The following is a 26,192-nucleotide window of genomic DNA, read 5'->3' on the forward strand; positions in this document are numbered from 1 at the left end:
ACTCAGACTGTCCCTGCCCTCCCGAGTGCAAGATGCCCCAGGAACCCCCGGGGTCTGAGAAGTCAGCCCCAACCCGCCCCCTCCCCACCACATTGCCCACTTGACTCTCAGGGACCATTTCCCAGAATGTGCCAGAACAGGAAGGCAGCAGTGACAGAGAGAAGGGACAGGAGACCCAAGCGTCTGCTCACCCGAGCGAGGCCGCTCCAGGGGGAGACGTGCACCCACGGCCCGGGTCTCGCCAGGGGCAGGACAAGCACGGGACTCTCTCTTCCAGAAGCACAGGCCGGGAGATGCCCGGCCCTGAGGCTGTTCCACAATCCTCAAGAGCAAAGAGCGGAGCGCTCAGGCAGGAGGGGTCGAGACTCTGAGCTGGCGTCGCGATCGGTCACGAAGCTGGCACGGCGGACTCCTGACCCCGGTGCAGACGAGGTCACCCCCCTCCGGCCCAGGGGATGGTCGATGTCGGAGCAAACGGACATCCGAAGCGGCGGTGCTGGAAGCCGGCCCGCGCAAACCAGACTTCGCCCCGTTGGTGTCTCCTGGGACTTCCCGGCAGGACACAACTTGCCGGGCTCTGCAGAAAGGCGAGGGGTGGCTCGGGGATCAGCAGATACGACCTCAAAATGGTGGCAGCTCCCTTTCTGGTCTGAGTCCCCAGCACCCGAACCCGGAGCCCCAGGAGCGTCAGGAAATAGGTGACCCCAGGGGGAAGCCGCACACCAGCCTCTCGGAGCCTCTCCACCTGCTGCCGGGCTCTTGCTCTGGGGAGGGGTGATCCTGCGGGAGACAGGGAGCACCTGTGCCCTTCTGAGCAGAGGTGCCCACCCCCCCTCCCCACCCCTACCCCCACGCCCCCGCAGACCCCAACCCCTGTGGCTGTGGGGGGGCCTCTGGGCCGACAGCCTGGTCACGTGGGGCCGACGGTTCTGGGTTTGGCTGTCGACTCGGGCTCCCGCAGGTGGCAACTCTGGGAGCCGAGCAGCCACAGACCCCTCACCCTGGCCAGGCCACCCAGGCCCCACCCGGCACACTGCCCCTCCACTGCCCCAGCTTCCTCCTGTCCCCCCGCAGCCTCTCCTGAGGTATCGTTCACCACACACTTGCTTACCGTGTGTATAAAACGTAGTGCACCTTGTGTCAGATAGAGTGTTCTGGGGCGCCTGGGGGGCGCGGTCAGCTAAGCGTCCGATTGGCTCAGGTCATGACCTCGCGGTTTGCGAGTTCGAACCCCGCGACGGGCACTGTGCTGACAGTTCAGAGCCTGGAGCCTGCTTCCTAGTCTGTGTCTCCCCCTCTTTCTCTGCCCCTCCCCCGCTCGCTCTCTGTCTGTCTCTCTCTCAAAAATAAATAAAGATTAAAAAAATTTTTTTTAAAAAGAATGTTTCATTTTGCTTGACTCTGAGCTGATATGCTGTTTGAGGCCTGGCGCTTTTCTCATTGAGTTCTTGGATCACATATGACGGTAGGTTGAGCAATGTCCCCATCCCCTGCCTAGACTCATGTCAACTCAGAATGGGACCCTATTTGGAAATAGGGTCTTTGTAGATGTAATCAAGTTAAGTCTTGGTCACGGTGGAGCAGGGTGGGCCCCGATCTGATGCCCGGAGTCCTTCTAAGAAGAGGGTAATTCCAACATGGCGGTGAGGCCACATGAACAAGCCAAGGAGCCCCCGGAGCCCCCAGAGGCTGGAGAGGGCAGGAAGGTGCTCCCCTTTTGAGCCTTGGGAGGGAGCTCACGGCGTGAACATTCCTGGTGCCAAGGGAGAGAAGTTTCGGTTTACGTGACATCAAGAGCTGACGACGGAGGTGACGGAGGTCAGAGGTCAGAGGAGAGGTTACCCTGGGAGAGTGACTGGGAAGGGACACGGGGCACGAGGGGCTCTCAGAGGTGCTGGGGGCTCCATGTGGATCCCATTACAGAGGTGGGGTCTCACGGGCATAGACGGGTGAATGTGTAACCAGCAGGACACGGGACGTGCGCCTTTCACGGTGCCTGAGTTACACGCTCAGCTTCAAACACGTTCTTACAAGTCATTCTGGGAGTGTGCTCCTTTTCCAGAAGCCAAAACTTCCCGGAAGACGCTGATGTGAAGCTGGTAAGCAGACTGTCCAGGGCCTGCCAGGGAGGCCCAGGGTCCCCCGGGGGTGGAGGGAGGCCCAGCCACCCAGGTAGCTGCAGCGGGAGGCCGGCGGGGGACCGCGGCCCGGCACCTCCTTCCCTGGCCTCCCTCGCGGGCTGCAGCCCAGCAGGACTGAGCTGGGCTGCGTGTGTGGCTGTACAGGTGGTGTTGGTGGCTCTGGGCTCCAGGAACCTGATGCACCTGCAGCCCCCGGGGGACAGCGACCGTGCTGCCAGATTGGCCAAGGATGTGGACTCGGGTGACCCTTCTGCCTGGGAAGGAGAACGAGACAGGCCACGTGAGCTAGGTGACAGAAGCCACGGGGTGCTCGAGGGGTGATGGGAGAGACAGGGCCACGTGGGAAGCCTCCACACCCATGGACGTGCCCTCTCCCAGTCATGAGCCCGGTCCAGCCAGAAGCCCTGCTGTGTCCTCACCAAATGGGAACCCAGCACGGATCCTGGGCTCTTGGACTCAGTTTACCCTCCTGTGAAATTGGGGAAGCCGTGAGCCCCGCCTCTGAGTTGTAATGACAATGAAGCTATGCATGTGGCAAGCACTTGCGTGGTGCCCGGAGGTCACCGCCGCGCCTACTTTATAAAGAGGTGAGGAGCGATGCCTTCCCGACACCGGCTCACCCGCCACCAGGCGAGCCAGCAAAGCCTGGCATTTAGCAGAACCATGTGGGTTTTTCTGCTAACAGCCCAGACCAAGCCGCAAGCCCTCACTGTCTGCGTGCTGATAACAGGGTCCCCACGAGCTGGGACCCTCGCTGCTGTGTGTAGGTCAGCTTCCGCCGGAGGAAGGCGGCTGCCCGGGGCTTATCTGCCACACGGGTCTGGATGCCTTTCTAATTCCGGGCTTTCCAGGCAGCCTGGGGCTCCTTAAATGGCCAAACGAGGCCCGATCGTGGCTCTGCTCTGTGTTCAATCACCTGCCACATTCTGCTGTCCCCCAGGAGATGTCTCCAGGTGGGAAGGGTCCCTCCGGCCAGACCCGCGGGCGGCCCACACCGTCCCACACAAGCGGCCCCGGAAGGAAGGAAGCCGCCTCCTCTGAGCACTGAGAGCCTGGGCACCCGGCTGCACTTGGCTCCGAGCGCACCCCTGCACCCGGGGCCAGACCGAACAGCCGGCTTTAGCAATCCACACCCGAAGAGCTCCCCCTTCCTCTTAAAAAGTCACCTCCACTCCCCGCTAAAGAAAACACACTTCTGAAATCAAGGAAGAGTCTAATTGGAAAGAGGTGATTAATCTCAAGGGTTCCAGGCAGCGCAGAGGCAGGTGCGGCCAGTCTGGGAGGGGGGGGTCCCAAGCAGCCCCCCCCTCCCGGGAAGCAGCCGTGAGCCACAGCAGGGAAGGCCCATGGGGCCGTGGGGCCAGGGGACAGCAGTGAAGACGGTGACTGTGCGCCCGAGACTGCTCTGTCTTCGGTCCTGGTCTCGGGGTCCACAGCCCCCTTCTCTCTCAAGTGCCCAGTTGGGGTGGCGAGTCACCGAACCCCTCCGGGGATGTCACCCTCCGCGCGTTGCAGGGGCAGACAGACCGCCTTCACGTCTCCTGGGGGAGCAGCAGTGACGCGGGACGAGCTCCCAGTCCCGGCTGGCCGTCAGGAGGTCCCATCCCAGCAGGGAGGTCCCCGAGCTACAGGGGGCCTATGCTTGGCCAGGATGCCCCCGGGTGCCCAGGGGCTTAAGGGAAATGGAGAGTAGGCCCTCTTCTAGGAGCCGGGGGGACTCAGTCCTGACGAAGGGGTCAAAGTGTCCCCGTCCACATCACCCAGGGCCGGTTTCAGGTTCCCCTCCGTGAGAGCTCCGGTGCACGGCCTCCAGATGGCCGTTTGAGGGGTCACGTCCCCGGGGCCGGGCCCACACTCTGGCGTCCCCGGGGACAGGGCTGGCTGGGCCCCACTCGGCGAGCGGTCTGCACCACTGGTCTCCCACGCGGTCAAGGCTGATAGGGCGTCATCACGGCAGCAAGATCCTGGCTCTGAAGAAAGGCCCTCGACACTGCCCACACGGGCGGGCAAGACTGCTTGCAGGAGCCCCCCGAGGCCCTCGGGCCAGAGGGCTGGTGCCCCGCCTACCCGTTTTCGCCGCTCATCCTCGGCACCCCTCCATCGCTTTCGTGGCCCCTGACTCCCACTGAGGGACACGTGTGCCCCCGTGGCTGACCCCATCTCTGCCCTGCAAGGGGTGCAGAGGTATCTGGAGTCACATCGAGATGGGAGGACACATCCCTGTGAGTGCTGGGGTTGCTGAGTGTGGCCCCTGTCTGTCCATCCGTCTGTCTGGAGTGGTGCCCTCCGGCCTCTCTCGTCTCGTCGGGCCCCTGCCTCCGCAGGATGAAGGGCCAGAAGAGCCAGCGGTCCCCGCCCCGACCCCTCCTCCCTGGCTCAATGATGTTCCCTGCACCCACCCCCTCCCTCCTCTGCCGTCTGCCCTGGGGTCTGGGGCGTCCGCTTAGACCACGCTCAGGACTCCGTGCTTTCCCTGCTCGCTCACCAGCGCTGCAACGCTGGGGCCGGGGGGTGGGGAGGAAGATCGGCTGCCGCAGGTGCCCCGGGGCCTCGCTCTACCCTTCCCAGAAAGCCCTGGAAATGCAGTTGTGTAAGGCTCGACACGCGCCAAGCCAACTCTCCCGAGTTCCACTCTCCTTTCTGAAGAAAGCCTTCTGTCCAAGCCCCAGGAAGGCGGTGCAGCGAGCTCCAGGCAGGGAGCCTCCCCGAAACAGGGCCCAGTCCCTGTCTGCTGAGTCTGCCCCTAACCCGACCCCCCGGCCAGGGAAGCCCGCTGGGTCTTGACCCCCTTCTTTCTGGAAGCATCCTCCCAGTGAGGGGGAGGGACAAAGCCACGTCAGCCATCAAGGCATTAAAAAGGAAGAGGCCTCGGGACGGCGAGGGCACAGAGGCTGGCCCGGCTTTGGAGGGAAAGATGTCCTTGCAGCTTTCTTCCCTCCATCCAGAACGTTCCAGAAGACCAGGGTCAGTCGTCAGGGCTTGAGCATGCCTCCCACGTGCCAAGTGCTGTGCTAGAGGTGGGGGGTGTCCCGGAGAACCCAGGCACCCCGTGTCTTCCAGGAGCCTTTAGCCCAGAGGAGGACCCACCTGGGCCTCGGTTGTAACCGTTGGCGCCCAAACTGAGTGGCTGCACCACGGCTCTCTCCCCACAGGCCTCCCCTACGCTCCCGCCTCGCCTCCCTGCCCCTCCTGCCCAGCCCAGCACCTGCATGCGGGCTCCCTCCAGGGGAGGCTGGAAGGAAAGGGGGTCCCAGGGGCTGGAGGCCGGAGGAGGGGACAGCAGGAGCCAGAGATGACAGATCAGCTGTTATTTTGTCCCCTGCCCGCGACACATTCTGTTCTCAGGCACATCCTTACACAGGGACACGCACGTCCTGGGAGCGTGGTGAACACTGTCCCAGGGCCCTGAACACAAGTCACACAAGGCAGAACTAAGAACCCTGGACAAGCACACACACCAGGCACACATTCCAAGTCACCTCCCATCACGAAGGGTCCCAGGAATTCGCCTGTCCTGGCCCACCTCTCGGGACACGTGTCCCCTCCCAGCGACCCCGTCCCTCCTGCGGAACGTCCTGAATTGCGTGGAGAGAGCATGGGGCAAGGGTCGCTGGCCCTTTCCTGTGATTGAGGCCTAGAGACTGGCCGCTGGGAGCCCTGGCCACCAAGGGACACGCTGGCCACCAAGGGACACGCTGGCCACCGCCAGCCTGCTTCGGGGGAGGGGGCCTGAGAGGAGCACCATCCCAGGCACCGAGGCGGAGGGAGACCCCGCCCTTGCAACATGGCTCCGTTCCACATCCCTGCTGGCCTAGGCCACGCGTGTCCCCCTGGTGTTAGAGTCCCAGGGAGGCCGTGCCCTCTCAGCAGGCAGCCAAGAGGCCCCACCCACAAGGAGCCCTGAGCGGGACCACGGCGGGGGTCACAGAGACCCCCAGCGCCCGGTGGCCTGCCTGCTGATTACTCCCCGTGGGGGCACAGAGGTGACACAGACCCGAGTGCGACAGCTCACACAGAGCGGAGATGAGGGCATTTCCCGATGACCTTCTCCTCCACGAGCTCATCAGCCACGATCTCCCCGTCAGGGCCTCCCGGGTAGAGACGCGGGGCGCGTGGGAGCAGCTTGGGGCACGTTTCTCCGCGTGACGCTGCCAGATGCGGGTGCCCGCAGAGACGCTGGGGTCTGGACGCAGGGCGGCCAGGACGCCCTGTCGGGGCCGTGGCATTTCTCCGCAGGGGAGGTTGGGGGGCCCCGCGTGAGGGTCCTGGGGCCGCCCTGATGAAGCACCACAGATGGGGCGGCGTCAGCCGCAGAAACGCATCTTCTCCCAGTTCTGGGGCCAGACGCCCGACACCCGGGGTCAGCAGGGCGGCTCCAGGCCCTCCCTGCTCCTGGCGATCGATGGCCGTCTTGGCGCTCCTCGGCTTGGGGGAGCCCAGCTCCGCTCTGAGTGGAAGGGGACTGGGTGCTCCACGCCTGCCAGCCAGGACCCCGCCCCCCCCCACACGCAGTGCTGGTCTCGGTGACCGTGGCCTCGGCTGGGGGGGTGGGGAGCTCGGCCCTGTTTGAGCCCCGGCCACGCAGCGGGCCTGCCCCCCGACATTCCCTGCTCCCTAAAACCCTGTCCCGGTGACGCAGGCAGGCCACGGCGACGGAGCGGGGCCCGCGAGGACCTTCCCGGACAAGGGCGCCCACCGCCAGCCTCTGCCTTCTCAGTGCGTCTTGAATGGAAAATCTTCAGAGGTGCTTTCTCAAGATTAAAAATAAAGCAGAAGCTTTTGAGGGGTATTGTATAGTCATGAGATTTTTTAACCTGAAACAACAAATAAACTGAATTTGTTTCTTTTTCATTCTAAAAGGCGCACTCTCCCGCGAGGCCCTGAGCGTTCAGGGTGGTGGTTGGGGGCGGGGGGGTGGTGGGAACCAGGACTCTCGGGACACTCAGGACAGAGGGGTCTGCAGGCTTCAAAGCCCCCGGCAGCAGTGCGGCGAGGGGAGGCTGGGGAGGGGTGCAGCCTCTCCGTGGCGGGTCAGGAGGCCTTGGGCTACCCTGGGCAGCAGCCCTTCCCCTGGCACGGCTCACACCCTCCCCTCTGTTTGTGGGGTTGCTCTTTCCTTGGGTTGAAGAAGGCAGTCGTGGGCCCACTTTGCAGATGGAGACACCGAGGTGCAGGCAAGGTTCGTGCTGGGCCCCAGGTCCCGTGACCAGTGAGAGGCAGAACGGGGACCCCTTCCTCCTCACCTGTCCCACGTCCCCCACAGCATCCCCCCCACCCCAGCCCCGGCTCTGCCTCTCTTCCCCTCCGTGGCCCATCCTCACACCCCCTGCCCTGGACTGACACCCACAGTGGAGGCGACTGTTTACATGCTAAGTGGTTGGAACACCTGGGCTTCCATTAAGACTCTGAACCAAAAGAGAAAAAGAAACGTTTTAAAGATCGCCGAAGTTCTGAGAAGCTGAATTGTCGGTCTGTGTTCCAGGGACACCTCCGCGTCTCCGCCTCCTCGGCCCGGGGCGCCTGGCGGCGGAGGACGGGGACATGGGGGCTCGTGGGTCCTCCTTTCAGGGTACGGGGGGCAGCAGTGTGCATGGTGTGGGGGGACGGCGGGGGGGGGAGGACACAGGCCAGGCCCGAGGGGCGTCCAGCTGGCCTGGCCGCGATGGCCCTGGGGTCTTGTTGTGCATAGCGATGGGACTGCACGAGGAAAGCCTCCTGGGTCACTTGGGAGCCTGAGTCACTCAGGGGGCCTGAAGAGGCCCAGGCCAGGGCAGCGACCAGGTACCACCCAGCCCCAGCCGCAGCAGAAGGGTTCGGGGAGGGACCGTGGTGCCCTTTGTTACGAGCCCGACTGTCATTCCTGCCTCGGACCTCGTGCCTTCTGGACAGAGATAAGAGTGTCCTTGAGGGAGTTTATCTTAAAAAGACCCCTCAAGGGGCGCCTGAGTGGCTCAGTTGGTTAATCGTCCGACTCTTGGTTTCAGCTCAGGTCGTGATCTCACGGTTTGTGAGTTCGAGTCCGTACCCACAGCCTGGAGCCTGCTTGGGATTCTCTCTCTGCCTCTCTCTCTGCCCCTCCCCGGCCTGTGCTCATGCTCTCTCTCTCTCTCTCTCTCAAAATAAATCAATAAACTTTTTTAAAATAAAAATAAATTGGGGTGCCTGGGTGGCGCACTCGGTTAAGCGTCCGACTTCAGCCAGGTCACGATCTCGCGGTCCGTGAGTTCGAGCCCCACGTCGGGCTCTGGGCTGATGGCTCGGAGCCTGGAGCCTGTTTCCGATTCTGTGTCTCCCTCTCTCTCTGCCCCTCCCCCGTTCATGCTCTGTCTCTCTCTGTCCCAAAAATAAATTAAAAATGTTGAAAAAAAAAAAAAAAAGAAAAAGAAATTGAAAGACCCATTCTGAAAGAAGCCCTAAGTAAGTGACAGAGCTGGAGGACGGGCCAGGCGCCCAGCAGGTGCCCATGCGGCGATCATCTGCGCATGGGTGTGAGGGGCCACGTCTCTGCCACGTGCCATGCATCCCCCCAAGTCAGAGCCAGGGAGGCACAAGGATACAGGCCCAGCCGCCCACTGGGAAGACTGCCGAGGCCCAGGTGCCTCATTGGTCCACTGGTCGCACCGGGGGTCACAGTCAGCAGGGAGGCCTGGCTGGAGGGGTGTCCCTGGGCCTCGGACCTCATCACGGGCCCACCACCTGCTCCCGCAGCCTCCAGCATCCCAGATACACCTGGCACGTTGCTCCAGGACATTCTTTGCCCCATGAGTGACCAAGGCCACCTAGTATTCACTCTGGTCGTGTCTCCTTCCCTCAGCGCAGAGCCCACGGGCAAGCCGCTCTGTGCTTCGTCACCCCCCAACCTCCTAAGCTCCCATCGGCCCTCTTTCTGCACCTTCCGGAAAAGTGCCCCACGGGCCCCTGGGACCAGCTTCCCCGTCCCTCTGGGACGCCAGGCTGCCAATCCCCAGGGCCTCTCGCCGGCGGGAGGAGGCGTCCAGCCACGGCCTCTAGTGGGCACTGTCCCTGCTGTGGGCACCAAGGACACGTCACTCGGCCCGACTCCACCTTCCGCCCCCATCGCCCAGCCCGGAGCTGCCAGATGGGAGCCTGGGGCTCAGGCGGGTCATGGGGCCAGGGCTCCAGGGCACATCCATCGTGGCCTGGTCGTGCACTGAGCCGGCCTGCTCGTCCTCCCTGTGGCTGTGGACACGGAGCGTCTTCCGTGTCCCCTCCAGGCCTTAAGTAACTCGGCCTCGGTGACACGAGTGGAAAAGGCACAGTGTCGGGTGCTGGGACTCCTGGTGTCTAACTAGGAAGCCGTGCCGCTTGCTGTGGTCTCACGTTTGGGAAACCGAGCGTGAGGCTCTGGGTTCAGGAAGCACGTTGGTAGGTGTGGGCGGGAGGCTTCCCTTGGGAAAACACGAGCTCCCCGAGGGAACCCCTGGGCCGGTGGGCTGCATTTTAGGGAGAACCTCTCATCAAGAACGCACAGGCCCGCCGGGGCGGGAAGCCCAGGCGCGTTAGGGGAGCCACCCTGCTCCGTAGCGTCCCTGCTCGCGGGCGGCAGGCCCGGCCCAAGGCCCAGCCCGGGGCTTCTCCGCGCAGAGGACCCCACCCACCGCACGCTCTCCAGGGGGCTCTGGTGATCCCACCTGGGGCCCAGCAGCGTGGCCCCCACGATCTCTTGTGACCCAGGGGGTTCTGGAACCCCTTTTAGGTTTTACACCCAGGAAGTCCGCCTAGCTGTGTGAGCTCGGGCAAGTCACCCGCCTCCGTCCTCCGTAAAAACCTCAGTGCGGGAAGGACGCTCAGCCAGCTGGGAACACACGTCGCCAAGTGGATGCCCGATAACGAAGCGGACGGACAGACAGTGGGGCACTGGCACAGCCGCTTCCCTCCAGAACCTGGAGTTCAGCCAGAGCAAGCGCGTAAGGCCACGGGGTGCGGGTGGGGGCGGGGACTGGGGGCACCCGACCGGGGCCCTGGATGGCTGTCGGTCCTGAGGCCCACCGCTCGGTCTGCGGGGCACAGTCCGCCTCCCCGCGTGCCGTGCAGGTGGGCGAGCGTGGCGTCCATCTGCGTGGAGCGCCAGCCCTGCACCAAGCCCCCCACGCCATCGCACGCACCAGTCTCTCCGAGACGGGGCTGCGATCCCTCGCGGTGGCGGTGGGGAGACTAAGGCACAGGGCGTTTAACGACTCACCGCCCGAGACACGAAGTGTGAAACCGCCAAGCAGCGTTTGGACGTGGGCAGCGTGACCACCCGCGGCCCATGGGGCCCGGACGTCCAGAGCTCAGCCCCCGGCGATCAGTGGCGGCGAGGACCTTTTCTCGGAGCCGTCGTCATCCACCTGTCTTCTCCTTCGGGGGGACGTCCGTGCGTGTTTTTAATGCGATTGTTAGGGTCTCACGGTCGAGCTTCAGGGGCTCTCCCTGTGCTGGACACTAACTCGCTGCCGGGTCTGAACCGTTTCCGCCCGTTCCGTGAGCGAACGTCGCCCACTCTGCCGAGTGTGTTTGTCGCCGGGCAGCGGCGTCTGCGGCTGAGGATCCTGCGACCTCGCCTGTCTGCGTTTGCTTTCGATGCCCGTGCTCTGAGCGGCAGACCCAGGCCATCAGGCTCCGTGCCTGTCCTTCCCGGGATTGTGGTTGCAGATCTTAGTCTGGGCAGCACCGAGGCCCTCCTCCTCTCTCCTGGGGCTGGGGCTGGGGGAACCCCACCTGCAGCTCCGCGGCAGCTTGCCCCGGCCCCAAGGTGAGCCCGGGGTCCCGGAGGCAAGGTGGCAGGAGGCAGCGCTCAGCCCCACACACAGCTCAGGGCGCGTGGAGAGAGACCGGCGCTCCCAAGCCAGCCACCCTGGCACGGAGCGCAGAGGCCTGGCGGGGACACACTCCAGGGGGAGCCGGGTGGCCCTGGGCTCCCAATGGCCCACCGGGCTTTCGGCGACCTCGGGGCAGAGACACGGTGACGGCCCCGCGCAGCCCTGCTCCCCCCTGCCCTGAAGGGCACGCTCGGCCAGCGCTCTGTTACCGGCTGGGGCCGCACCCAGGAGAGGGGCAAACCCCAGGGAAACCCTCCGACCGGCTCAGACCGTGACTTCATCGGCAGATCACCCCCTCCTGAGGTCCCGATGAGAGCCGAGTCTGCGTCCCCATCCACGGGATGTGGACAGGACACACACCGCCTGTGGACGGGAGGCTCAGATGGGGAGCGAGTGGGGCACGCGGGTGCTCTCCTGGGGACCTAGGCCGGCACCTCCCGACTTCGCCCCCAGGGTATGGCAACCAAATCCCCTCGATTTTCTATTTGGCTGCTCTTTGCTTTGCTGCTTAAGGCCAGGGCCTTGCAAGGGGCTGCTGGTCCTCGGGGCAACCTCCCCACCGCCTGACTTCTCCCCGGGGCTGCAAGACAAGGGGAGAGGGAGCTGCCCCGGCAGGGGTCTTGCCACCCCAGACCACCCCCCCCCCCCCCCCCCCCCGCTGAAGACGGGGTGGCGGCTCCCAGAAGCAGATCCTTACATGTGATGGCAACAGGCTGGGACCATGGGACAGGAGGCAGGCAGACCGTGGTTCTGGCTGTGGCCCCAGGGACAGTGCCCTTCGGCTCACAGTTTCTTTGCACTGGAAGCTTGTCACCTCTCGGGAGCACGGCACAGTGTTCCGTCTGCCCGGGTGTCCTGGGGCCACCTCGATCGATGGCCAAATGCAGCCTGGGGTGTGCTCGGCAGGCAGCAACTTCTCCTGCTTTTCTGATTCTGCTTCCGGGATCATCTCCCTGATAAACCACATGCGCTCTGAATCCTTGTCCCAAGATGGAAGTTTCTGGGGCCTCAGAGATTTAGCAGTTGCTTACAGGCCCAGCTGTCCCTCAATCTGAAGTCACCCAGGGGTCCAGGGAGCCTCCCCACATGGCTGTGACCATAGTGACAGCATGAGCTCCCAGCTCTGCTGCGAGACCCTGCCTACTGTGTCCCTAGAATGAAGGCCAAGGTCCCATCAGGTAGCTTCCACGAGGCAGCTCTGCCAGGCCCATGGGTTGTTTGTTTTTTCTTTTTTAGTGTTTATTTTTATTTTGAGAGAGGAACAGAGCACAGGTGGGGGAAGGGCAGGGAGAGAGGGAGACACAGAACCGGAAGCAGGCTCCAGGCTCCGAGCTGTCAGCACGGAGCCCAGCGCGAGGCTGGAACTCACGAGATCGTGACCTGAGCCGAAGTCAGAGGCTCAGCCAACTGAGCCCCCCAGGCGCCCTCAGGCTCGTGATCTCTTGGTACAGAGAGTCTGTGCTCCACGCATTACACAAAGTCAACCCGTGCCGCCAACCTGGTGGCCAGCAATCACGCGCTTCACCAGCGACGTGGAATCCCTCCTCCCAGTGACCCCCTGCCCTTGCCCAGAGAGCTGCCCTGGGCAGCCCACGAAGCTCCATTCTCCAGCAACAGATGCCCAGCAGCCACCCCCCACCCGCCGGGTGACTCTGGATAGTTTGCGCTTTGCTGGTCCAGCGAGTCCACAGCAAACCACCCTGCACGCCCCTCCCCTCGACTGGGGTCAGTGGGTCCCCCAAACATTCCACTAACGCCACCGCCATCGCCAACAGCAGCTACACTGACCCAGTGCGTCTACATCACCACCGTCAATGCCACCATCACAACCCTCAGCTCTGGTGGGGAAAGCCTGGCACACAGAAATGCCCGGCATTCGTTTGCCCATCGACACCCGGGGTCTCCCTTCGCATTGAAAGTCCTCGTGGCCAACCGCCGGCTCCACCGCAGAGCCTCGCTGCGTCTCAAGGGCTGTGCTCCCAGCCGGGCGCCCCGCCCAGCCCCGGAGCGGTGGGGACCTCCGGGGACCGAGGGTCCCGCCACGCCTCGACAAGCAAAAGGGTGACCCAGATGGCCCCCTCCCGCTGCCTCACCCGTTGGAAAGGCTTCAGGAAGGGGCACGCTGCAGCCTCTGCTCTGGGGTCGCTCCCTCCAGCTCTCTCATCATTTTGTCCCTCAGGCCAGCAGTCACCGAGATGCCGCGGCTCATCCTCCAGTGCCCAGGGGCCACCGCCCAGCCGCCACACACATGCACATGACAGGCATGCAACACACTCACCCAAGACACACACAGCACACACGTACCTCCTGGCACGCTCACATCATAGACACGTGCACACTTGTGCTCTGTTACTTTGTGCATATGTGCATGGTGCTGTACCCTGGTAAGTTGTCCTGTTGAGACCCCAGACTATGGCCATCCCCTCTGCAGGGTCAGAAGAGACTGGCCCAGTGGCCCGTACAGAGGAGTTCTATCTGCTGCTAGGCCTGGAGAAGCTGGTGACCCTGGAGAAGCTGCTGTTTCTGGAGAAGCTGCTGACCCTGGAGAAGCTGCAGGTCCTGGAGAAGCTGCCAGTTCTGGAGAAGGTGCTGTCCCTGGAGAAGCTGCTGATCCTGGAGAAGCTGCTGGTTCTGGAGAAGGTGCTGTCCCTGGAGAAGCTGCTGATCCTGGAGAAGATGCTGGCCCTGGAGAAGCTGGTGACCCTGGAGAAGCTGCCTGTTCTGGAGAAGCTACTGACCCTGGAGAAGCTGTAGGTCCTGGAGAAGCTGGTGACCCTGGAGAAGCTGGTGACCCTGGAGAAGCTGCCGGTTCTGGAGAAGCTGGCGACTCCGGAGAAGCTGCTGGTTCTGGAGAAGCTACTGACCCTGGAGAAGCTGTAGGTCCTGGAGAAGCTGGTGACCCTGGAGAAGCTGCTGGTTCTGGAAAAGGTGCTGTCCCTGGAGAAGCTGCCGGTTCTGGAGAAGCTGCCGACCCTGGAGAAGCTGCTGTCCCTGGAGAAGCTGCAGGTCCTGGAGAAGCTGCCGGTTCTGGAGAAGCTGGTGACCCTGGAGAAGCTGCCGGTTCTGGAGAAGCTGCTGTCCCTGGAGTAGCTGCCGGTTCTGGAGAAGCTGCTGACCCTGGAGAATATGCTCACCCTGGAGAAGCTGCAGGTCCTGGAGAAGCTGCCAGTTCTGGAGAAGGTGCTGTCCCTGGAGAAGCTGCTGATCCTGGAGAAGCTGCTGGCCCTGGAGAAGCTGGTGACCCTGGAGAAGCTGCTGGTTCTGGAGAAGGTGCTGTCCCTGGAGAAGCTGTAGGTCCTGGAGAAGCTGGTGACCCTGGAGAGAAGCTCATGACCCTGGAGAAGCTGTAGGTCCTGGAGAAGCTGGTGACCCTGGAGAAGCTGCTGTCCCTGGAGAAGCTGCAGGTCCTGGAGAAGCTGCCAGTTCTGGAGAAGGTGCTGTCCCTGGAGAAGCTGCTGATCCTGGAGAAGCTGCTGGCCCTGGAGAAGCTGGTGACCCTGGAGAAGCTGCCGGTTCTGGAGAAGCTGCTGTCCCTGGAGAAGCTGCTGATCCTGGAGAAGCTGCCGGTTCTGGAGAAGCTGCTGTCCCTGGAGAAGCTCCTGATCCTGGAGTAGCTGCCAGTTCTGGAGAAGCTGCTGACCCTGGAGAAGCTGTAGGTCCTGGAGAAGCTGGTGACCCTGGAGAAGCTGCTGGTTCTGGAGAAGCTGCTGACCCTGGAGATGCTGTAGGTCCTGGAGAAGCTGGTGACCCTGGAGAAGCTGCCGACCCTGGAGAAGCTGCTGTCCCTGGAGAAGCTGCAGGTCCTGGAGAAGCTGCTAATCCTGGAGAAGCTGCCGGTTCTGGAGAAGGTGCTGTCCCTGGAGAAGCTGTTAATCCTGGAGAAGATGCTGGCCCTGGAGAAGCTGGTGACCCTGGAGAAGCTGCCGGTTCTGGAGAAGCTACCTCCTCCCACCCTTTCCTTGGCTCTCCTAGAAGGTGGCTGGGGCTTCTCCGGCTGCAGCCCTCCTTGAATCCTATGAGGAAAATCATCCTCTACACTAACTGCACCACCTGAGGAAAGGCAGGACCAGTTTGTACAGACTCGAGTGCAAGAGAAGAAAACTACCAAAGAAACCCAGCTGAGTCCGCACCTTTGCCTGGCCCTAGAATTTCACGCACCGCGTCCTCTAAAAAGAGTCGGGTCGGCTGAGTGTGTGTGATTCCAGCTCTGTGACGTTCTGGAAAAGGCAGAGCCATGGAAACAGCAAACACGTCAGGAGCTACTGGGGGTCGGGCGGGGAGCAGGGAGGATTTTCGGGGCAGGGGCTCCTCTGAGTGATTACGGGATGGGGCACACGTGTCACTTTACACGTGTCAAAGCCCACCCCAAAGAATGAACTCTCCAAGGAATGAATCTGAACGTGGGCCATGGGCTTCAGTTAATAACAGGACATCGAGACCAGCTCGTGGGTCTTTTTTTTTTTTAATTTTTTTTAACGTTTTTATTTATTTTTGAGACGGAGAGAGACAGAGCATGAATGGGGGAGGGGCAGAGAGAGAAGGAGACACAGAATCGGAAGCAGGCTCCAGGCTCTGAGCCATCAGCCCAGAGCCTGACGCGGGGCTTGAACTCACGGACCGCGAGATTGTGACCTGAGCCGAAGTCAGACGCTCAGCTGACTGAGCCACCCAGGCGCCCCGCCCAGCTCGTGGGTCTTAAGGAGCACACGTAGCGCACTTCCCACAGGGGAAGGGGCAGGGAATCCGTACTTTCCCTCAAATCCTCTGCAAAGGGAAAACTGCTATGAAAGAAGTTAAGTCTATTAATTTGAAAGGAGGAGGAGGAGGCTGAGGCCCGGCCACTCTGAACAAATGCAGCGTCTGCAGGCTACCGACTGCCCCGCCAAAAGCCTCCTGCACCCGCACAGACACGGCCCACCCCTGGAAGCTGGGCTCGACAGTCCGAGCCCGACGGTCTGACCAGCTGCCTGGCCACAGTCCCTGCAGGCGGGTGGGGGTCCCGGGAACTCCAGGCTGAGCCTGGGGCCGCCTGCTCATGTGCATTGGCTTCGACAAATCCCCGCGTAGCTTCGCGGTGCCAGGACCTCCACGTATGGGGCACCGCACCCCGGGTTTCCTGTGGCCGGGCCCTTCTGCGACGCGGTATCGGGGCCTCCCGGGCGAGCCTCACTCCAGGCCCTTGGCGGCGGACTTGGGCCACGAGTTGTAGTCATAAGGGGAGGCGCCGTGTGCACCGACCAGCCTGCCCGCTGGAGCCCTGCGCCCGCCGTGAGCCTGGGGCCAGGGCCGAGCCCTGTTGACTGAGCCCAGCCCACGCCCAGCACCGCCGCACCCACAGCCACCCTCGGGCCGGCCGGCTCCTGACTGCACGGCCTGGGGAAGGAAACCTCCCTCTTTCTTGCGTAAGGCCCATTTTTCCGAATAAACTCCTTTTCCTAAGCAAATAATCCACATTCCTCAGCCTCTTCTCTCCAGATCATTCTTTCAGCCAGCTTTTTCTCAAGCCGGGTTCCAGGGGAGAAGGAGGCCCTGACCAAGAAATGACCCCGGTGGCCATGTCCTGGATTCACCCATGGTGGCGGGAGGCCGGGACCTCGCCCAGTGGGGAGAGAAGGTAATCCGTGGGTGTCACGGGACGTGGGCTTGGCTCCCTCCCGGGTCCCGGGGCAAGGACCCCCAGCTCACCCTCCCCCCCAGCAACTGCTGTTTCTTACGGACGCACAGGTGCAGGCCCAGCTTCCGCTGGCCCACAGCCCGAGGCCCAGGCAAGCGAAGGACTCCCTGCGGTCCTGGGGGCGGTGGCAGGCAGGCGAGAGGAGGCTGTGTGTCGCCCTGAGGTCTCTGAGGGGCCAGCCTCCGGGTGACCCGGCTCTCGTGTCCTGGTGACGGGTCAGTTGATCAGTGACCTGAGTCCACTGAGAGACGATTGAGTCACAAGCCTGTGTGATGGACGGCGGCTGGGCTCACTGGTCTCTCACAATATATGCAAATGTCCCGTCACCGTGTCCTACACCTGACACTAATGTCATGCTACATGCCAGTCGCATCTCAGTAAAGAAAAGACCGGGGCGCCTACGTGGCTCAGGGGGTCAAGCGTCCGACTTCAGCTCAGGTCATGATCTCAAGGTCTGTGGGTTTGAGCCCCGCGTCAGGCTCTGTGCTGACCGCTCGGAGCCTGGAGCTGCTTCGGAGTCTGTGTTTCCCTCTCTCTCTCTCCCTCCCCCGCTCATGCTCTGTCTCTCTGTCTCTTTCTCAAAAATAAATAAACATTAAAAAAAGAATGGGGCATCACTGTCTTAGCTCTGGCTGCTATAACAAAAACACCACAGGCTGGACGCCTCAAACAATAGGTTGTATCTCTCACAGTCCTGGGGCCCGGAAGTCCAAGGTCAGGCACTGGTGGATCCCGTGTCTGCTGAGAGCCCACCTCCTGGCTTGTAGCCCACCTCTCCTTGCCGTGTCCTCACGTGGCAGAGAGAGAAGCAAGCTCTGTCTTGTGTCCCTTCTTCTAGGGGCACTAACCCATGCACGGGGACCCCACCCGCACGGGCCAACCCCCTCCCAAAGGCCCCACCTCCAGAGACCATCACACCGGGGGAGGGATTTCAACATATGAATTTGGGGGGCGCAAACGTTCAGACCGTAGCAATCACGAAAGCTTGGTGACCACCCTTCTGGAGAGTTCACGTGGTGGAGAGGCACCTCGCTGCCCCCAGGCCATGCTGCCCTGACACTGAGTTCCAAGCCCACCGGCCGCCACGGCCACGGTGGGCAGGCAGCGGCTGAACACCCATGACGTCTGCCTGGTCTCCAGCCAGCTCTGACCCGCTGCCGGCCGCTATCACCGCGATGGCCTTCCACACATCGCAGTCTTCCCAGGAGCTGCTGGTGCCACCCCAGGTCTGGGCACTGCGTCCCCAACAGGACAGAAATGCCAGGGTCGTATTGTCAGTTCTGTCTTTTAGAAATTACCCAGCAACAGAGGGCTGGGGACTAAAGCCCCCTGACACCCCTCTAGACACCCCGCAGGGGAAGCCGCAGGGTGACAGAGTGGCCCCCGACAAGGGGTCCCCGGCACACCTTCCGAGCTCCAGCCACAGACAGATCTCCCACGCGGACACGCATTCCCCACGTGGCATCCCTCTGCAGCAGAGGTCACAGGGGAGGCGCCTGGCTCTCCCTCTTCTGGGAATGAAAATGCGGAAGTTTTTAAGAATGGCAGGAATCACAAATTTCACCCAAAGGGCGCACTTTCTTTGATGTCATTTCAGATCACAAATCACAAAGTCCACGCGTGATCGGTCTTTGGAAATATCCAAACACGAGCACAACGTGGAGTGGTTTGTTTAACCGGCGCGTGGCCCACTCTTCCGGGAATCGCTTGGTTCTGTGGGGCCTCGGGCACAGACTCTGGAGGTGGCCGCGGGGGTGGGGACGAGTGTAGCCACGGCCTTCCTCCCTGGTGTCCCCCCCACCGCGGCCCGGCGCTGCATCACCATCGAGTCGTAGGGCTGGGGTTCTGCTGAGTCGTAGGGCCGGGCAGGAGCTGGGGAGCAAGTTACATAAACCAGGCAGGCAACCCCTGGCCCTGCTCGGACGCGGGACGCAGGCCGGGGCTCTGGGGTCAGCTCTACACCCAGGGGGCCTGTCCAGGTGGCGGAAGGCTTGCCCACCCGGAGTCAGGGACGCACTCCTCGCATTTCAGTCCCTGGTGGACGCTTCCTTAGCTCTGCTCCTTGGCTTGGGAACAAAACAGAAAGCCAAGCGGACATTTCAGGTGTCCGGAACATTCCGGAGCTCTGGTCCCATTGCTCAGGGCCAGGAGCACAGGCTGACCATATCCTGACCTCAGGACGGCTCCTTGAAGTTAATGTTGTTTTTTTCTTAGCTAAACCCCTTGCATTAAAAAGATTTTTTTTTGAGATTTCCGATGTTTTCCCTCTTAATTCCCAAAGTATTTATTTCAGGGCCAAACTCCAGGCTTCCAGCCCTTGGGAAACCCCATTGTCTGAACTTGGACCCGAGGATCCCAAGAACAGGAAAGCAAACCCCATACACGCGTGTCGCACACGCACACCACACACGCGTGTCACACACTCGCACACTACACAGGCACACCCACACACACACACACACATCCCCTCAGCCTGCCCGGACACCTGCACACCCACGTCCGTGTGCCCCCCCAAGAAGCCTCTGGCTCCAGGGGCATCCACGAGTCGCCCCACAAGGCTCTGCACCCCCAACCGCCTCCCACCGCCCCACCCCACGACCCTCCCTGCGCCCTCTGAGAAAGTGGGGGCCTCCAGCCGCCCCGAGAGCCTGGTTCCCCTGTGTCCTCCCACCCCGGGGAGCCCCTCCTCACTCCCTCAAGGGGACCGGGTAGGGGCTCCCCCCCCCCCGGCCCCTTCATTGCCACAGCAGGCCCCCCGTCCCCCCATCTTCCGTGAAAACCTCACGCTGAAATGTTTGCTTGCGGACGATGCCCCTCCCCGTGACGTCCCTCGGGGATCCTCGGACCTGCCCCACCCCCGGGGCCCTGGCACCTGCCCCTGCCGCTCTTCCAGCTCCACCCTGGCTCTCGGGAAGGCCAGCGTCCACCTGCCTCGCCCTCCCCACCCCGCCTGCTCAGCCTGCTGGCCTCACCCTGCCGCCCTCCCTGCCCGCTGGGCCCGAGATGGGGTCATCCCCAGGCACCGCCCTCCCGCAAGCCCCGCCTCCCAGGCTGGGCCCTCTGGGACCCCCGGACCGCATTCTACCGACCCTCCCGTCCCCAAGGAGACATCGTAGGGCCACCCTGGGGTGGACAGAGTCCACAAAGGCACAGAGGAGGGAGCATGAGAAAGGGCTGGAGTGTGTGTGTTTGTGGGGGAGTGTACATGTGGTTGTGTGTGTTATGTGTGCATATGCATGCATGTGCTAAGTGTGCACGTGTGTGCCGAGTGTGCTTGGGGTGTGTATGTCCGTGTGTGCTACGTGCACACGTGCTGCGGAGGACCCAGCATGTGGGGGCAGGGAAAGGAGTGAGGGGTCCCACGTGCCGGCTATCGGCCTCTCCTCTCTAGTCTGACCTGGCCCAGCCGACCGGCCTCGCTGGACCAGAGCCACCCGAGGAGAGCAGGGGCAGGGACACCGAGCCCTTATAGGTCCCCTTCGTTTAGCAGCTGGAAATGGCAGGAGCCCCAGTGACGCGGGGGAGGACTTGGCCCTGAAGGACACAACTGCTCCCCAGCAGGGGTGCAGACCACTCCCAGAGGGCACAGGGCAGGGCCGGAGCCCCTCTGGCCTGTGAAGCCCCCACACAGGGGACCTGGTGGAGCGGCCGGGGGGGGGGGGGCGTGGGGACGAGTGGTCAGCTGGCGGCCTCGCTCAGCGCCCAGCCCCGCAGAGGGACAAAAACTGGGAGAAAGACCCCAGCTGGGACGGTGGTGGCCACGTGCGGTCGAAGACCCCCCGCGGGCCTCTGCTTGATCCGCACGGCGACGCGCCTCTGGCACCGGCATCGTCGTCCCCGTGAGCCCGCTGACCCGGCTGCCCCTCCCCGGCCGCAGGCTGGCCCCCGAGCTGGCGGAGGAGGCCCCCCAGAAGGTGAGTGGCGATCGGGCCGATGCTGGCCCTGGCGGGGTGGGGAGGGGAAGGGGCCACACACAGACCTCACCGGTGGCAGGGCGGCCCAACACAGAAGCACAGAGGGGGCTCCTGGGACGTGGGGCAGGCCCGGTCCCCTCTCTGCTCACGCCTCCTGTGCCTCTGCAAGCCCTCGTTTCTTTCCCGTCTGCCCCCTGCCCAGACTGCCGTTCCCCACGGTCACATCACCTAATGCCGCCGCCCCCCGGTACCTGGTGCCAGGGGGCCGTCGACATAAGGGAGTCAGCGAACGGTGAGCACACTGATGAGGGTCCGTGGGGCAGGGTTCGGGGAGAGGCCGGAGGGCGGGGCCGGGTCAGCTGGACCTCGAGAGCTGGCAGGAGTCGCTGGGGCAGGCAGGCGCGGGCCTGGGGTACGGATGGGTGGCAGGTGGCTGGACAGGGTGCCCGACGGACACGCAGGGACACCCGGGTGGCGGGACTCTTGTGTGCACAGAGAGAAACCCAGCTTGCAGGGGGCTTGAACCAAAGGCAGCTCGGGGGCACGGGCACCGGACGCTGCAGGACGGGCACGGCAGCCTGGAAGCTCCCGGCAGGCTCTCCTCCTGCCGACCCTGGACCCGGGGGACGGGAGCCCTCACCCGGACCCCTCCTGCCCCGGAGCTTCCAGCGGCACAGCGTCCTGCGCTCCCGGGGCCGCGGAGACGCGTCAGCGGGGCCCCCCTGACCCTGCGCCCCGACCGCGGCCACGCCAGGTAGCGCCTAACGGGGCTCCGCGGCGGCCCGAACGGAAAGGGGGCCGTGCGGCGAGCGCGTGAGCTCCCCTTCTGCGGCGCAAACACGCGGACGGCACCCGTGGCCTCTGAGAGACGAGACGCGCCCTCCCACGCCTCACGCCCCTTTTGCTCCGAGAGTGATGACGGGCGTCGTTCTTCACAGAAACGACCTCCTGGGGATTCCGAGCCGGCAGGCCCCGGCTGGCCGCGACACGGATGTATTTACTGCGCGTGGACTTGTTTATAACCTTTGCGCGGTCCTCCCACGGCGGGGCCTCTGCGTCCCAGCGGAGACTCCCCCCCCCCCCCCCCCCCGGAGGTAACGGAGCGGCTTCGGACGTGCCCGGAAAAGCTGCCTGGGACTCCCCCTGACCTGTGTGTGTGGGACCCGGTGTGCGTGCGCGTGTCTGCGTGTGCTCCTGTGTGAGTGTGTGTGCGCTCAGGTGTGCAACGTGTGCAACGGTGTGTGAGGTCGTGTGCGTGTGACCGCACGCATCCGCGTGTGGGCACGTGTGTATGCACCCCGTGGCACGTCTGTGCCCGTGTGTGAGCGTGTGTGCGCGTGTGATGGTGTGTGCGCTTGTGCATGTGTGAGTGTGTCCAGTGGGTGTGCCTGGAGCGTCTCCGCTCAACGGCAGTGGGTTGTCACACGCTCGGCCTTCTCGGGGCCCCTCCTCTCCTGAGCCCCCCATTGGCACGGACCCACCTGACCCAGGTGCACAGGCAAGTCTCAGCTCCTCTGGGATGGGCAGTCCCCCCCGCCCCCTCGGCTGTCGGGGCCAGGCAGGCTCGTGGCCCGAAGGGCAAGGAGGTCGGAAGGGCCGGGTCCCCTTGCCGCCCTGGGCGTGCGAGGCCGGAACTCCCAGGCACCACGCAAAGAGGGGCCCCTGTGGCTCCAAACCCGGGCTGCGCGCTCGCGGGCACACGGGCGCTTCCCGGCACGGCCGGGCCAGCCGTCTGTCCTCCCAAGGACACCGGTCCCCCACGGGTTCCAGGATTCAAAGCAGAGAAGCCTCTTGCCATGCGTTTGCTCGTGGCTTCTTTTCTTCCCCCAAGAAAGCAAAAGGAAACAGGTCTTCCGACTATTGTGCTGGCGACCGCGTCCCTCCGAGTTTATCGCTGCCAAGAGGAAAGCCTGGGGCTTCGCCTCCGGATCAAGGCCCCGCGGCTTTGGAGCTTTCCCACAGATGCCACTTCCTTCACCACCCGGCCCAGAACGTGCCCGCCGGGCAGGGAAGGACCCAGAAGGCTCAGCCAGACACGCGGCAGCCTTCTCAGGCAGCAAAACCATCCTCCGGTGGCATCCCAGGGCCGCGCCTCGACCGCCCTCTTCTGTACCCTCTCCTGACCTCCCCTCCCCGGGCCCAGCTGTAAGACCCTCCCCTGCGCCAGCCACCAGCACCCCCTGCCGACACCCTCCCTCCTGCCTGCACACGCGAGCCAGCTCTGCCGCCCGGATCCCCTCCCGGAGCTCTCTCTCGGCGCTGCACTGTCTACGCCCCCCGCTGAGGAACGCGGTGTAGACAGTTCAGCAGGTGGACGTGTTTCCACGTTAAACCACAGGGAGCCGTTCTTACCGCTGGCCTGGAGCTCGGCTTCTGAACCCCGGCGCCCCCAACACGCATTCGGTGTCCACAGTAAGAACCTTCTTGACGCTCCAAGAGATCAGCTGGCTGGATCGTGGCCCTCACGGGCCAGGGTCGCGAGCCAGGCCCGTGTGGACCCCGATGAGCTGGGCAGTACGTGAGCCATGAGCTGGTCCGTGTTCCCGCAGCTCCCAACGTATGGGAGGCTGGGCAGGAGTGGAGGCTGCCTATGTAATAATTAACCGCTATTTACTTGATTTCTACGAAAACACACACAAAGCTTGGACGGCCAGGACAGGCAGATCACAGGGACAGCCGCCGGTTCCTGTCATGGAAACGCACCCCCAGATTCAGGGCAGACGATGGGCTGGACCAAACACCGCAACCGTCCCAGAACGTGGAACGGAACCGGGAGAGGTCAGCGGTGGGATGCCTGCGGGCCCCACGGGCCCAGTCCCCGAGAGGTGAGCGGGGCCACAGCTCAAGTGGACACACTGCTCTCCGGGCCCTGCGGTGCTTTGGGAGGGGCGGAGACCCGCGGAGAGTAAGACAAGGCCGTGTGTGGTCCCCGATGCGGCTTTGTGACTGGGGCAAACCCCTCCCGGCTGGAGCCCGGCCCAAGGAGCTGCCTCTGGAGCCAGTGTTGGCAGTGGCCCCCCCCACCCAGAAGCCCACCAGAGTCGTCCACTGACCATCCTATCACTAGTCCCTAAATGTAAGGCTTAAGATACGAATGACATAGTTTCCTTGGACTTGATTAAGATTATATTTCTTGCGGGGCGCCTGGGGGGCTCAGTCGGTTGTGTCCAACTCTTGATTTCAGCTCAGGTCATGATCCCAGGGTCGTGAGATTGAGCCTCGAGTTGGGCTCTGCACTGACAGTGTGGAGATTCTCTCTCTCTCTCTGCCCCCCTCCCAAAATAAAAGTTTAAAAACAGATTACGTTTCCGGCTCTCAGAAGGAATGGAGGTATAATGGCCTGAGAATCTCGCGCCAGCCGCACCCGTTAAAACGGCTGAACGCACAGGCGTGGACCTCAGTCCTGGTGCAGGATCAGGGCAGGGCGTCCGCGGCACCTCGGGGCCTCACAACAGTGAGCACGAGCAGGACAACGGCGGAAGGGACTCCATCCTTCCGGACAGAGGAAGCGGGAAAGGGGTCCTTGTGGGGGAAATCCTAGATGGGCAAGAGCTGGAGACCCTGGAGCCCAGCAAAGGCCGCGAGAGCTGAACCGAGGTGGAAAACGTGGCCCACGGCAGGTGAGACAGAACTGTGGTCTGACCCAGCTGGGCTGACCGCTTGCAGCTTTAAAATAAAAAAAGGGGGCACTCGGGGGGCTCAGTCGGTTGAGCATGACTCTTGATTTCGGCTCAGGAGTTCATGAGTTTGAGCCCCGGGGCAGGCTCTGTGCTGACAAGGAGAAGCCTGCTTGGGATTCTTTCCCTCTCCCTCTCTCTCTGCCCCTCCCCTGCTTGCACTCTCTATCTCTCTCTCTCAAAATAGATAAAATATTTTTTTTAAAAAATTAAAAAAAGAAGCAAAATAAAAAAAAGAAAGTCAACATTTTCCAGAGGATTTTAACAAGACCCAGAGCCTACACAACATAATACCTAAAATATTAAGGATAATCCCAACAATCCAAAATTACCTGGCGTCCAAGGAACCACAAAAACCCTCAAGAGAATGACAACTGACGGTGTCCCCCCCCAACATGGCGCACTGCTGGAGTCATCTGATAAAGACTTTGAAGCACCTGTTATAACTATGCTCCATGTGGTAAAGGAAAATACGCTTGAAGTGAATGGGAAGATAGAAATTCTCCGCAGAGAAACAGAAACTACAAAAAACTAAATAAAGATTGTAGAACTGAACGGCAAAATATCTGAAACTGAAAAAAAACAAAATACAAAACCAAACATTAGGTGGGCTTAATAAATGTCCGTGACTAGAACCAATCAGCGAACATATAGACAGATCCATAGAAAATTTCCAACCGATACAACAAAGAAATAAGACTGGAAAAAAGGAAAATGAACAGGACCCTGGGGACCTGTGGCGCACTATCAAGAGGTCACCGTTCATGCCGTTAGAGTCCCAGAGGAGGGAGGGACAGCGGTGCAGAGAAACATTTGAACTAATAACAGAAAGGGTCCCAAATCTGGGGAAAGACAAATTTACAGCTTTAACAAGCTCTGCAAATCCCAAACAGGCTAGACTGGAAGAAAACCACACCCAGACACATCACAATCTGCTTAAAAGCCACAACAAGGATAATGGGGACCTCGGAGCAGCTGGAACTTAATGATACAACGAGGGAGAGGCAATTCCCATGATCATGGATTTCGGATGGAAAACCAGAGAGGCCACCAAAGGACCCGGAGGAACCTGAAATGCGTATTTCCAAGCAAAAGAAGTCAGTCCGAAAAGGCTACAGGCTGTGTGCTTCCGGCGCAGATATTCCGGAAAAAGGCGGATCTACAGCGACAGAGACAAGGTTTCGAGGGGCTGGGGGAGGGATGACTGCACGCGTGGAGCACTGCGGGTTTTCAGGGCAGGGAAGCCACATGTAAGACACGGTATGGGTTATACATTGGTCCACACCGCAGGGGGGAACCCCACTATCAGCTGGGGGTTTAAGCTAAAGGTAATAGTGTAGCAATACCAGTCATTAGTTGTAACAAGTGTGCCTCATTAACACGGACGGAAACCAAGCAGGGGTGAGTGTGTGCACCTCTCTGTACTTCCTGCTCGATTTTTCTGTCAACTCAACCTGCTCTAAAAAAGACTGGCAATTCAAAAGAAGTCAGGCACGGGATAAACAAGTACGAACATTTTTTCAATTTTTTAAAATGCTTTTATTTATTTCTGAGAGACGGAGGCAGTGGGGGAGGGGCAGAAGGAGACAGGGAGACACGGAATCCGAAGCAGGTTCCAGGTTCCGAGCCGTCAGCACAGAGCCTGACGCGGGGCTCAAATTCACAAACCGCGAGATCGTGACCTGAGCCGAAGTCAGACACTCAACCGACTGAGCCGCCCAGGCGCCCCTATTTTATAAGTTTTTAAAATGTTTATTTATTATTTTTGAGACACAGCGCATGAGCAGGAGAGGGTCAGAGAGAGAGGGAGGCACAGAATCCGAAACAGGCTCCAGGTCCGAGCTGTCAGCACAGAGCCCGACGCGGGGCTCGAACCCACCATCAGTGAGATCCTGACCGGAGCCGAAGTCGGACGCCCAAACGACTGAGCCCCCCAGGCGCCCCCACAAACATTTTTTTAAGAC

Source organism: Puma concolor, chromosome C2 (genome assembly GCF_028749965.1).
Source record: "Puma concolor isolate L17-30 chromosome C2, mPumCon1.1.hap2, whole genome shotgun sequence".
NCBI classification, from domain to species: domain Eukaryota; kingdom Metazoa; phylum Chordata; class Mammalia; order Carnivora; family Felidae; genus Puma; species Puma concolor.